The sequence below is a fragment of the Hyperolius riggenbachi genome, chromosome 10, assembly GCF_040937935.1.
Source record: "Hyperolius riggenbachi isolate aHypRig1 chromosome 10, aHypRig1.pri, whole genome shotgun sequence".
In the NCBI taxonomy this organism is placed as follows: domain Eukaryota; kingdom Metazoa; phylum Chordata; class Amphibia; order Anura; family Hyperoliidae; genus Hyperolius; species Hyperolius riggenbachi.
Window position 1 is genome coordinate 206,120,467 of NC_090655.1, and position 14,536 is coordinate 206,135,002.

Here is a 14,536-nt window from a genome sequence, read left to right on the forward strand (position 1 = left end):
AGATTATCTGCATTTTTGTGGAACTGCTGTTATGTATTTTGGGGAACAGCTGCCAGATTATGTGTATGTTAGGGGAACGTCTGCTGCCAGATTACGTGTATTTTGGGGAACTGCTGCCAGATTGTGTATGTTTGGGGGACCACTGCTGCCACATTATATGTATTTTGGGTGTTACGTATATTTTGGGTGATCAGCTGCCAGGTTTCGCGTATTTTGGGGAACTGCTTCCAAATGATGTGTATGTTGGGGGAACTGCTGCTGCCACATTATCTATTTTGGGGGAACCACTGCCATATTATCTGTATTTTGGAGGAACTTCTACCAGATTGTGTCTTTTTGGTGAAATGCTGTCAGATTACATCTATTTTGGGGGGATACACTACCGCAGAGCTTAAACTTCCCCGGCAGACCTTTTACATCACTGTTAAGGTCATGTATATTTGGCCCCACCCATGACCACGCCCACATTATGCTTGACCATGCCCATTTTTGGCAGGGGTTTTCCAGGTGAGTCCACTCACCTCTTTTCCCAGGACTAGACCCCTGAAACAACCCCTCTCACAAACTCCTGTATTATTATGTCAAGTGGGGGTACTTCGTAAAGAACAAATACAGTTCTTTGTGCTCAACATGGCTACTTCTACAATAATTCTTGGTATGCCATGGCTACAACAACATTCTCCTCAGATTGACTGGAGTTCTGGTCAGCTATTGAGCTGGTCATCTCACTGTCATCATCATTGTCTGGAGAAAGTTGCTGTCTGTAACACCAAGGTTCAGATGGAAGGGTTGCCTGCACAATATAATGATTTCCTGGACGTCTTTTGTCCCAAAGCAGCAGATAAACTTCCACCACATAGAAGTTTCGACTGTGCTATTGAGTTGAGGTCAGGATGTATGCCCCCTAGAGGCCATTTGTATAACTTGTCTGGCCCTGAGAAACTTTCTATGCAGGAGTACATAAAAGAGAGCTCGAATACCGAGCTCGAATAGTATTAGCTATCCGGGCTGTGCTATCCGAGCGCACTCGGATAGCAATCAGCTATCCAGAGATATCCTAGCTATTGCCTCACTCGTCCTGCTTGTGACTTACTGACTGACTGTACTGAGAGACTGCTCCAGTGCTTTTTGTCTGTGCAAGTAGTGCATTTATTGTTCAATACACCAAGCGTTTTTACACTCCAACACTTGATATTCACCTGTATTGCTTTGTATTGTAGATAGATTGTATTTTAGGCAGTTTAGTTTGTGTGATTAGGGACTAGGGAGGGAGACTGTCACTGGTGCTGCTGCAGCTGCAGCAGCTAGGCCCTGTGCCTAGGCAAGGCAGCCTGCCCTGCTCTGTGCTCTAGTCTCTAGTTACCTTACTTGTGCTCTCACCTGTCCTACTCTACTGTACTACTTCTGTGTTAGATAGATTATTGTACTATTTTGTAGTTAGCAAGGCCCAGCCAGCTTTACTGCTATACCTGTCCTGTATCTGCTCTCTGTAATCTAGTCACACCTGTTCTATTGTTTAGCTAGATTCTTCTATTGTTTAGTTAGTACTGTAGTGTACTCTAGTCTGTGTATAGGGACCGTCCGTCACCACGTTACCTAGGGTCTTTGTGTGCGCAGTGCATGTCTGCGCAGTCCGCACCCTCTCCTTAGTGCTACACCCGTCCTATTGTTTATATTACTTGTATTGTGTATTCGCTGAATTGTACTGTACTCTAGTCTGTGTATAGGGACACCGTCAGTCAGCGTCAGCTAGGGTCTTTGTGTGCGCACTGGGCACTCTCCCGTTAGCGCTACACCGATCTCTGCTGTAGAGTACACCTGTCCGTCACCTCACACACCCACCACCACCAGTCCCACCCCATAAAAGTACCCCACTTGTCCCACCCACCTTTACATACATAACTTTTTAAAAAAATTTGTGTAATATTAAAAATATACAATGTCTGGCACTGGCAGCCGCGGTTTAGGCAGGGGCTGCAAGGGCAGCAAGGGCATCGGCAAGAGAGGAGGTTGTGGCAGCCGCGCCACCACCACCATGCGCAGTTCTGCGTCTGCACCAGTGGCTATTCCGCCATTAGTCACTGGCCGCCCAACAGCTGGGAGTCACGCTGCAGAGACAGTGTGGCGCAGATGTTCCTCCCACCGCCAGGTCGTAGCCGTCCTATTGAGGAGAAGGACGCAGACTCTGTGGTGGAACTGATGGTGGATGAGCAGGCCACCATTAGCTCTGGAACCGAGTCCTCCACCCCCGCCACCACTCCTGTTCACAAGAGCAGCAGCAGCCGCCCAGCACTGCCTGGGGAGGAGGAAGAGGAGTGCAGTTCTCCAGCCCCAGCGGGAAACACCAGCACCCTGTCACTCAGCACCTTCTTTACCCCAAACACAGCGAGGGTATTGAGTGCTGTTGTGGCAGAATTTGAGGAGGAAGAAATGCTGATGGGCACTTTGGGGGATGATGCTTTGGACAGTCAGACAGTGGTGAGTGTCCATCAGCCCATGCATGCAGAAGGGGAGTTTGTGGGGTCATCCCAGCAGGACATGTTTGCGGAGGGGGAGGATGATGATGACAGGGTGAAGGACAGAGACTGGGTGGCAGATCCTGGGGTTGTCATCAGCTGTGAGGAGGAGGATGCGTCTGTGGGCCTTGCTAGAAGGATCAGCATTGCAGACATAGGCAGGATCAGAAGTGGGCGTGGTATGCAGGCCACACAGAGTGCTGATCCATAGAGTTCTGCCAGTGCCACCAGCCGCACCAAGAACTCCCCCCCACCCCCCCCCCAAACACCACAGGGAGACCAGCGGCAGCAGCACCTTCAAACCGAAGGGAAAACTTCACCTCCCCAATTTGGAATTTTTTCACCCTGCCATATGTGGATTGCAAGTATGCCACCTGCAACCAGTGCCGCCAGCAGCTCAGCAGAGGGAAGGAGCCCTCTGCGTATGGCACCACCTCTCTGGTGAACCATCTGGCAGGGCAACACTTTCATGAACATGAGGAGTTCATGAAGTTGAAGGAAGCTGGCAGTGGCAGTGGCAGACCCGCCACCACTGCGAAGCTGTCGGCAGCAGCCACCCGCCCTCCTCCACCTCCTCCAGCAGCACCAGCAGGAGTGCGTCAGAAACGCACTGCTCCTCCTCCCTCTGCAACTCCTGCCGCCGACACTGAGGCCTGTTCTGGCAGCCAGTCCTCAGTGGCCTCCTCTGCTCCCTCCAGTGATTCCCGTGCCAGCAAAAGGCGTCGCCAGACCCTGCTCAGCGACACCTTCCAGGGGGTGGTCAGGGTTCTGCCTCCCAGCAGCCGTCACGTGTGTCAGCTAAACGGCTTGCTGGCACGGGCCATGTGCTCCCAACTCCTGCCTTATTCCCTTGTGCAGGAGGGGAGCGACATGCGTGCGCTCCTGATGTGTGCAGCCCCCGATTGGCCAATCCCCAGCCGACATTTTTTTGCACGCACGGCCATCCCTGCACTTCACCGCTCTGTGATGGCCAATGTCGGGAGAGGGCTGGATCACGCGGTGGGTGAATGGGTCCACGTCACCATGGACTCGTGGAGCAGCCGGTTTGGGACAGGCCGCTATCTGTCCTTCACCGCGCATTGGGTCAGCTTGGTGGAAGGGGGTGAGGGGCTTCAGCAGCAGCGTGAAGCCACACCACTGCCAAGCGCTGCTGGAATTGGTCAGCTTGGGGAAGACCAAACTGACGGCGAACCATGTCCTGGCCAAACTCCGAGAGCAGGAGAGGAATTGACTGACCCCCAGAGGCCTCAGAGTCGGAGAGGTGGTGTACGACAATGGGGCAATCCTGGTTGCTGCCATCAGCAGGGGAGACCTGACCCACATCCCCTGCCTGGCGCACGTCCTGAACCTGGTAGTCCAAAAGTTCCTGCGGACCTACCAGGGGATGGACCGACTCCTTGAGGCGGCAAGGAAGGTTGTGCGTCATTTCCGGCACTCGGCTGCAGCCGTAGCGAGCCTGGAAGAGGTGCAGAAGGAGCTGCACCTGCCACAGCACCGGCTCATGATCGATGTTCCAACTCGCTGGAACTCCACCCTGGCGATGTTGGAGCATCTGGTTGAACAGAGGCAGGCTGTCAGCCAGTACGTTGCACGAGCAACAGTTGCCGCCATCACTGCAACTGGGCGTTCTGCCACCAACCTCCCGTCCATCATCTCCACGGAGGACTGGGGGTACATGCAGCAGGTGTGCTCAGTGCTGGCACCCTTCCTGCAGGCCACCAACATGGTAAGCAGGGACCATGCAATGGTGTGCGAGTGGGTCCCCATGGTGTGTGTGCTGGACAGGGCCCTGTATGCACTGCTGGAAGAGGGAGCGACAGCCTTGGACCAGCAGGAGCTGCAGGCAGCTTCACAGGTCACCTCTGAGGAGGAGGGCTTGGAGTTGGTGGAGGTCCCTGACCTTGCTGCTGATGAGGGGGAGCAGCAGAGCGCAGCTGGAGTGGTGCGGGGGTGGAGAGAGGATGAGGTGGAGGAGGCAGAGGATGAGGAGGACAGCACTGTCGGCTCTGGGGCTGCCGATGATGTGCCAGCAGACGTGGCCAGACTCTTCCCAATGGCAGCGCACATGCTGAGGTGCCTGCGCAAGGACCCAAGGGTCATCCAGATGAAGCAGAGGGAGGACATCTGGATCTGCATGATGCTGGACCCACGTCTGAAGGGGAAGCTCAGCCAGTTCCTGCCTGCAGGAGGAGACCGTGCGCAACAAATGAGGGATTTGCAGCTGTCCCTTGTTGAGCACTTGGAGGAAGCCTTCCCTCAGCCATCCACCCCCACTGTCCAGCCAGCACAGAGGCAGCAGCAGGTGCCTGCATCCACCAGCAGCAAGCGCACGCGCACCACAGACCTGCTGTCTCTGACCAACGAGCTCTACATGAGTGTAGAGCTGCCAGGGACTAGAGAGGAGGTGCCTGCAGCAGCATCCTTCTCCAGTCACAGACAGCGCTTGACCCGCATGGTAGCTGACTACATGGGGTCCTTCAGCAGGCTTGACAGCGTTGCCCCTGTTGATCCCATGGAGTATTGGGTCAAGCACCTGCCGATCTGGAGCGAGCTTGCGCAGTACGCCCTGGAAGTGCTCTCCTGCCCCCCTTCCAGCGTACTGTCAGAGCGTTGCTTCAGTGCAGCCGGTGGAGTCGTCACTGAAAAGCGATCTTGTCTGTCTCACAAGTCTGTGGACAGACTGACGTTTCTCAAAATGAACCAGGCTTGGGTGGAAGGCGAATTCCTGGCCCCTGTTGTCGGCGAGAGGGGGACATGAAGTGGCACACACACATTACACCTGCTGCTGCTGCTGTATTTCTTCCTGCTGTCTGTGTCTTCACTGCCAGGGAACACATTAAAAGGTGCTGCTGCCCATGCGCCACCAGCTATTTACACTCAAAAATAACTGCATTTCTGGAAAAAAAAATGTAATAATTTTGTGTTATTATTTTAGAGGTGTCCGGGTTGAAAACTGTGCTGTCCCAATTGTGTATTGGACACAATGTGGGCTTCACGACCGCTGTCTGGAACCTCATGGTGTTTATTTACGGCCCTGGTACCACCGCTAGGAACCAGGGCCTATTATGTCTCGCTGCCTGCCCTCCTGCCTGCTGCCTGCTGCCAGTCTGCCACACACTCATCCTCCTCACGCTGCCTGCTGTTGTATTTCCTCCTGCTGTCTGTGTCTCCACTGCCAGGTGTAACGATTGTGGAATCGTATTCGCGGTCAGCGCACCAGACGTGCGCTGACGCGGCGGATTTCCTCCACAAGCGTATATTTGAGGACACCCAGGCTAGGTGCTATGCACCCGCAGAAGGCAATTCCCTCCGGCAGATGGCGCTGTGGAGTGCAGGCGAACACAGTCGCTGCACAGCCACAGATGCCAGTGGGAATTGTACAGATCCAGGACAAGGTACAATCAGGCAGGGCTGGATAGCCCACAAGAAACAGAGCAAAGGGACAGAACCAATGTGTGTCCACCAAACTAGTCGCCACCCAGCGACGGTGAACACACAACGGCGGAAACGAAGTGGGAATGCAATCGCAAGAATGGCGATTGCCGACAGAGACACAAGACTGAGCAAAACAGGGCACGAGGGTAGCAAAGGCACAGCAAATAATACAATGAGGAGATACGGAAAATAACAAACGCTAGCTAACCCCGAACACCGCACTTATTCGCAACAGTGCACGCGGTTATGCGCGGTCTCCACGTGATAAGCACAATAGAGACAAGCACGCCTAACTAACCATCGACAGACAAACATGAAACAGAGGACGCGAGCGCTTGCTTAACAGTTACCTCACCGAGCCTCCAGCAAGCGTAGCAGACAAGACAGACACACGAAAACAGGGACAAGCGAGAGATAGGATCCACAGCACTAGCGAAAGTGACTAGCGCGATCCAGAGAGGCAGAACAGAAGGATCCACAGCACTAGCGCGAAGCAAGTGCGATCCAGGGACAGAGTAACAGAACAGAAGGATCCACAGCACTAGCGCAGGATGCTAGTGCGATCCAGAGAGGTAGAACAGAACAGAAGGATCCACAGCGATAGCGGAAAGTGGCTAGCGCGATCCCAGGAGACAGAACAGAAGGATCCACAGCGCTAGCGAAAAGTGGCTAGCGCGATCCAAAGAGACAGATCAGAAGAGATAGCTGGTAGCAACCGCTGCACCAGCTATACTCCAAGAACAGGGATCAGAACCATTTCCTGTCGACCACCGTTGGGACAAGACAATGGCAACAGGCAAGACAAGACAGAACAGGCAATACAGATAATACAACCTGACTGGGCTAGAAGGGGAGCCTAAAGCAACCCCCAGGAATTAACTATACTAGATAGCAATGGCTGACACTCCAGCAGTGTCCATCAGGAACAGACCATGGAAGGGAAATGACCAGCCAAGCCTTCTGGGAAACATAAAGCTCTTATAGTGCCAGTCATCAAAGAAGGCAGGTAGGGGATTTGCATAACGAATGTATGCAAATTCCCCAGCAAGAGAACAGACCAGCAACTTGCAATGGAAAGACACCAGCCCACAGACTAGAGGAATGGACAAACAGCTGTCTGCCTGTGCAGCCAGCTGAGCGGATCATCACACCAGGGAACACATTACAAGGTGCTGCTGCCCATGTGCCACCAGCTATTTACGCTCAAAAATAGCTGCATTATTTTGAAGAAAAAAAAATTAATTATTTTAGAGGTGTCCGAGTTGAAAACTGTGCTGTCCCAATTGTGTATTGGACACAATGTGGGCTTCATGACCGCTGTCTGGAACCTCATGATGTTCATTAACGGCCCTGGTACCACTGCTAGGAACCAGGGCCTATTATGTCAGTCACATCACACTGCCTGACACACACTACTCCTCCTCCTGTAGCTGCATTGAGCTTCTGCTGTCTGTGTGCTGCTACCACTGCCAGGGAGAACAGAAGAACTATTTTCTGCTGCCACCCACTCTCCTACTATTACCACACTACAATAGCTGCAACTACTTCCTCCTCCTGCTGATGTCTGTGTTTTACCACCGCCAGGGTACACAGAAAAAGGCGCTGTGGCTTGCAATGTGCCACTACCTATTATGCCATCAACACAAATATAACTATGGTGTTATTAAAATTAAATATTTCCACAAATGAAGTAAAAAAAAATATTACAAAAGAAAGGAAAACCAAGACACATAATATAATGATAGAGAAGAAGAAGAAGAAGAAAGAAGAAGAAGATATAGAAGAAGAAGATATAGAAGAAGAAGAAGATATAGAAGAAGAAGATATAGAAGAAGAAGATGAAGAAGATATAGAAGAAGTAGATGAAGAAGATATAGAAGAAGAAGAAGAAGAAAAAGAAGAAGAAGAAGATATACAAGAAGAAGAAGAAGATATAGAAGAAGAAGACGAAGAAGAAGAAGATATAATAGAAGAAGAAGAAGAAGAAGAAGAAGAAGATACAGAAGAAGAAGAAGAAGATATAGAAGAAGATAAAAGAAGTAGAAGATGAAGAAGATTCGAGTAGAAGAAGATATAGAAGAAGAAGAAAAAGAAGAAGATATAGAAGAAGAAGAAGAAGAAGAAGAAGATATAGAAGAAGAAGATGAACACGACGTAAATGAAGACTTCCAACTTACAACCATTTTGGACACACCTTCTCATGCAAACACTTTTCATGAAGTTAATTTACTATTTTTGATACCTTTTTTTTATAACTACCGTACTTTTCGCCGTATAAGACGCACTTTTTCTCCCCAAAAAATGGGGTGAAAAAGTCCCTGCGTCTTATACGGCAAAGGCAGGGAATCCCCGACTTCCGAACGCCCGCCGATACGAACCGCCGCTATGTCGGGGATTCCCTGCCTATTTCCCCCTGTGCCTGGCTCCCCGCTATGTGTCTATCCTCCATCCGCCCCCAGCTTACATGTCTAAGCCCCCGCTTACATCGCCGGGTCCCCCCTGTGTATGCAGCGGCAGCGGGCAGTAGCTTACCTCCTCCATCTTGCCCGCGGCGATTGAAGACATCCGGCTCCTGTGGGCGGCTTCCTCTAGTGCCGGCTTGTAATGACGCGATGACGCGTCATTACAAGCCGGCACTAGAGGAAGCCGCCCATAGCAGCCGGATGTCTTCAATCGCCGCGGGCAAGATGGAGGAGGTAAGCTACTGCCCGCTGCCGCTGCATACACAGGGGGGACCCGGCGATGTAAGCGGGGGCTTAGACATGTAAGCGCGTGGTAGGATAAACACATAGCAGGGAGTCAGGCACATGGGAAACATGGGGGGGGGGGCGACAAGGCACAGAGGGGGCAGACCAGAGGACACAGAGGGGGCATACCATAGGACACAGGGAGCAGACCAGAGGGCACAGGGGGAACCAGAGGGCACAGGGGGGACCAGAGGGGGCATACCAGAGGACACGGGGCAGACCAGAGGGCACAGAGGGGGCAGACCAGAGGGCACAGGGGGGACCAGAGGGGGCATACCAGAGGGCACAGGGGACCAGAGGACACAGAGGGGGCAGACCAGAGGGCACAGGGGGACCAGAGGGTGCAGACCAGAGGGCACAGACCAGAGGGCACAGGGGGGACCAGAGGGGGCAGACCAGAGGGCACAGGGGGGACCAGAGGACACAGAGGGGGCATACCAGAGGGCACAGGGGACAAGAGGGCACAGAGGGGGCAGACCAGAGAGCACAGGGGGGACCAGAGGACACAGAGGGGGCAGACCAGAGGGCACAGGGGGACCAGAGGACACAGAGGGTGTAGACCAGAGGGCACCGGGGGGCAGACCACAAGGAACAGAGGGGACCAGAGGACACAGAGGGGCAGACCAGAGGGCACAGGGGGGCAGACCAGAGGACACAGGGGGAACATCACAGGACAAAGGGGAGAGACCAGAGGGCACAGGGGGGAGTCCACAGGACACAGGGTAGGAGACCAGAGGACACTTGGGGTAGACAGGGGGAGATAAGGACACATGAGGTACACAGGAGGACACCATTTGGGGGAGGACATGTACAAGATGCTCCTGAAATATGGACGCACCAGGTTTAGTTTATACTTTTTTTCCCTGTTTCTTGCCCTCTAAACCTGGGTGCGTCTTATATTCCGGAGCGTCTTATACGGCGAGAAATACGGTACTACATCACCACATAATCACTTGATGTTTTTCTTCATAAAAAAGGTGGTTTCATGCATCATTGACCTCCAATACTAGTTTTAAAAGCTATTTAAGGCCAGCTCAAATATTTTACTCGAATACAGACTCGGATAGTGACGTCGGATATCCAAGTTCGAATCGGATATTCGATTAACTCGAATATCGAACTTCGAGTGAATTTGGATAGTTTACTATCCGAATTCGACCAAACTCGAATAGGATAATGAGGTATCCGATCAACATCTCATTACAGTGCAGTAAGCTGCATTATAAAACTTTATAATGCAGCACCGCAACGTTCCACTTTGAACCCAGCCTCCTGATTACCTAGAGTTGTGTGCCCAGGGTTAGCTGTGGCACTGGTTTCACCTACCAATCAGTAGTGATGTTGACTACACGCAGGGCCTGGCCGAGGCAGAGGCAAGATAGGCTCCAGCCTCAGGGCGCAGTGCGCACAATGCACTCAGCTATCATTCCCCTATGGTGTTTGAAGCAAAGAGAACAAAGAAAAGGGGATACATGGCAGTGACTGCAAGCCAGATAACTAGAGATTGAGGTGTTGGGGGCCCTGGGGTGCCTCTTACTCTAATAGAAATCAGTGTGTGATGGCTGGGGTGGGAGGGATGGAGGGGCGCACTTTGTTGTCTCAGCCTTGGGTGCTGGAGGACCTTGTCCCGGCTCTGACTACACATCTGCTAATTTGTGTGCTGCTGGTTCAATAAAAATATGTAATGCTATTATAATGGTGGACCTGATTTGAGAAGATACATGAAACGGGGGGACTGGGGTAGAAAAAAGACCTACATCCACACTAGCCACATTTGAGATAGAGCAATTGCACAATGCAAAGTAAGCACAAGAAGACCGAGACAACCCAGATGAACAACTGTATGTGCATCCATAAATCTGAAGCTAGGACTTTACTAGCACCTTCATTATTACAGAGCACTGTTGATAATCACAAAATTATTGCTTAACAAGCTACAATCAAACCCCTAAAACTGGTTACCAAGGGTCAGCAGAGAGAAGAAGAAGATACCCTAATAACAATCATTACTGCCACCTTCATAATGCAGACCATTGAACAGCTGCATAATCCTTAAAAATGCTTGGCTATGCATACAAGAGAAAAAACAGGTCATACATTACATACAGGCAGGTTGTGTTACCGTCCTACTGAACTAATGCAAAGGGTTGACCTCATCTGCACAAAGGCCCACCGGATAAGGAGGTGCAGCAGAAAAGCAGAGGCAAATAAGATAAATATCCTCTTCCTCAAAGAACCATTCAAGGTGTACTCCCAGCTGCAAAAAAAAGAACTCAGTAAAAGCAGAGCCACAGCAGAGAATAAACAGTACTTTGAGAATGCGTGAAAAAGAGAAGGCACATGACACCAGTGCAAAATAAATACAGGATCTGAGGGCAGACCACAAAAATCTTCCACAACCAGCAGCAGATCCTTGGCTCTGACATGATTCATTTCTACTGGCTAAACTAAAGAGACTAAAGTTGTACATGAACAACTGACGGCACAAAGAAACTAACTGCTAGCATAACACACACTACATATTTGGTATACTAAACTCATAACCTAACCTGAAGGAGGACAAAATCTAAAATGTAACTTTTGTTTCAACAATTTAAACAGAAGATCAGCTACTGATTGTTGGAAATGACTTTCAGGGAGTCGAGTTATAGACAAGTATATGGATCTGAGAGGCCTATATGTTGCTGTCTAGGGAGGCACACAGATCATAACCGTCGACTGCTTGCTAATGAATACTGTTGACTACATAAATAAAGTAAACCCCACCACCACCCCTACATGTTTCACACCCTCAAAATGGAGGGCTTTGTCAGGGGACAAAGTGCTAAGTGACAAGTGCTAAGTGCTAAGTGACAAGGTGCCAGTGGAAAGGACAACAGTACAGAACATTAAATCTACATTTCAAATACGAAAAACAAAAAATAGCCTGTTGGCCATAGATCAGCAGCTAAACCAGTCACGCTGCGCAGAGCTCCTTTTATACTGTGTGAAAGATGGGTGTGTGTCAGGGCAGCCCCACCCACTCACTCTATTACCATTGGTCCAAAGAGGAGGCTCTAATGATAATGTCTAATGTCTAATTTATCCTTAAAACCTCTAATTAGAGATTGAAGGGTTCTATTAAGAACCTAATCAAAACTCACAGACTGGAGAGAACCTTTCTTGCTGCATTGTGTAAACATCTTGGCAAAAACACGCTTAACTTAACACGTGCAAGTGGCTGCTAATGCTTTCCTATTAACAAGGTCCATTCTGTATACGGGTGGGCTTAGGGGGGTGGACCGTTCGCCAATAGGAAACACCAACTGCCCGCACACACCTATCAACAGCCAATCATATGGCAGGAGATGGGCGGATCTGCCTCCAGCAACCCACTGTGCCATGCTTTACAATTATAGGATCCGATGGGGCTGTCAGCAGTGAAAGGGAGGATGCAACAGTCAGCCAATCACAGTCCATTGCTTTGTACATGGACCTAACAGCAATTTGTTTACATTTTCTCTAGAAAGTGCATTATACAGGGAGTGCAGAATTATTAGGCAAATGAGTATTTTGACCACATCATCCTCTTTATGCATGTTGTCTTACTCCAAGCTGTATAGGCTCGAAAGCCTACTACCAATTAAGCATATCAGGTGATGTGCATCTCTGTAATGAGAAGGGGTGTGGTCTAATGACATCAACACCCTATATCAGGTGTGCATAATTATTAGGCAACTTCCTTTCCTTTGGCAAAACGGGTCAACAGAAGGACTTGACAGGCTCAGAAAAGTCAAAAATAGTGAGATATCTTGCAAAGGGATGCAGTACTCTTAAAATTGCAAAGCTTCTGAAGCGTGATCATCGAACAATCAATTCATTCAAAATAGTCAACAGGGTCGCAAGAAGCGTGTGGAAAAACCAAGGCGCAAAATAACTGCCCATGAACTGAGAAAAGTCAAGCGTGCAGCTGCCAAGATGCCACTTGCCACCAGTTTGGCCATATTTCAGAGCTGCAACATCACTGGAGTGCCCGAAAGCACAAGGTGTGCAATACTCAGAGACATGGCCAATTTAAGAAAGGCTGAAAGACGACCACCACTGAACAAGACACACAAGCTGAAACGTCAAGACTGGGCCAAGAAATATCTAAGGTTTTATGGACTGATGAAATTAGAGTGAGTCTTGATGGGCCAGATGGATGGGCCCGTGGCTGGATTGGTAAAGGGCAGAGAGCTCCAGTCCGACTCAGACGCCAGCAAGGTGGAGGTGGAGTACTGGTTTGGGCTGGTATCATCAAAGATGAGCTTGTGGGGCCTTTTCGGGTTGAGGAATCAAGCTCAACTTCCAGTCCTACTGCCAGTTTCTGGAAGACACCTTCTTTAAGCAGTGGTACAGGAAGAAGTCTGCATCCTTCAAGAAAAACATGATTTTCATGCAGGACAATGCTCCATCACACGAGTCCAAGTACTCCACGGCGTGGCTGGCAAGAAAGAGTATAAAAGAAGAAAAACTAATGACATGGCCTCCTTGTTCACCTGATCTGAACCCCATTGAGAACCTGTGGTCCATCATAAAATATGAGATTTACAAGGAGGGAAAACAGTACACCTCTCTGAACAGTGTCTGGGAGGCTGTGGTTGCTGCTACTTGCAATGTTGATGGTGAACAGATCAAAACACTGACAGAATCCATGGATGGCAGGCTTTTGAGTGTCCTTGCAAAGAAAGGTGGCTATATTGGTCACTGATTTGTTTTTGTTTTGTTTTTGAATGTCAGAAATGTATATTTGTGAATGTTGAGATGTTATATTGGTTTCACTGGTAAAAATAAATATTTGAAATGGGTATATATTTGTTTTTTTGTTAAGTTGCCTAATAATTATGCACAGTAATAGTCACCTGCACACACAGATATCCCCCTAAAATAGCTAAAACTAAAAACAAACTAAAAACTACTTTCAAAAATATTCAGCTTTGATATTAATGAGTTTTTTGGGTTCATTGAGAACATGGTTGTTGTTCAATAATAAAATTATTGTTATATATATTTCTAACTGTGTTTATATTAATACATATACCGTGTTTCCCCGAAAATAAGACACTGTCTTATATTAATTTCAGCCCCAAATAACATGCTAGGTCTTATTTTCGGGGAGGGCTTACAATTTTGTTCCCCAGTGGCAGCCCCCAGCCCAGTAAAGCTGTTCCCTTCCTCTCTCCCTCCCTGATGTGCTGCCCTGTAATCCAGGATGGCAGCCCCAGCCCAGTAAAGCCCTTCCCTCCCTCCCTGATGTGCTGCCCTGTAGTGCCCTGGTCCAGGACAACAGCCCCAGCCCAGTAAAAACCCTTCCTTCCTTCCCTCCCTCCCTCTGCAGAGTTGCGAGCGGAGCAGTACAGCAGAGGATACTCACCGGCTTCCGACGTAGCGGCGATAACTTCTCTCTTCAGCAGCGCCCGGTTCCTCTGTTTGACAACGGCGGCTCATGTCATGTGACGCGGACGTGCGTGCGTCACATGACTAGAGCCGTGGTTGCCAGGGAGAGGAAGCTGGACGCTGCGGAGGAAAGACGTTAACGCGGGCACGTCGGAAGCCGGTGAGTTTCTTCTGTTGTAACGGTAATGCTCCGCTCGCGACTCTGCAGAGGGAGAGAGCGAAGAGAAGGGGGACACATTGCGCGGCCCAACTAGGCCTTATATTCGGAGGATGTCTTATATTTCAAGCTTGGTTGAAATATAAGACATGTCTTATTTTCGGGGAAAGATGGTATATATATATATATATATATATATATATATATAACATTATTCAAGGGTCTGCTCAGCCAGGTTTTTTTTAGTAGTACTAGTTTGATGTTTT

General features: G+C 49.7%; 1 protein-coding gene across 1 annotated transcript in view; it reads right to left on the reverse strand.

Annotated features, from left to right (window-relative positions):
• LOC137536229 (membrane-spanning 4-domains subfamily A member 4D-like) overlaps nt 1–10,868 on the reverse strand; it is a 285,896-nt gene extending 275,028 nt beyond the window's left edge. Inside the window, exon 1 of the mRNA XM_068258352.1 lies at nt 10,805–10,868. The gene's annotated coding sequence lies outside the window, so the exon portion shown is untranslated. The remainder of the gene's footprint in view (nt 1–10,804) is intronic.
• Nucleotides 10,869–14,536: the final 3,668 nt, after the last annotated feature.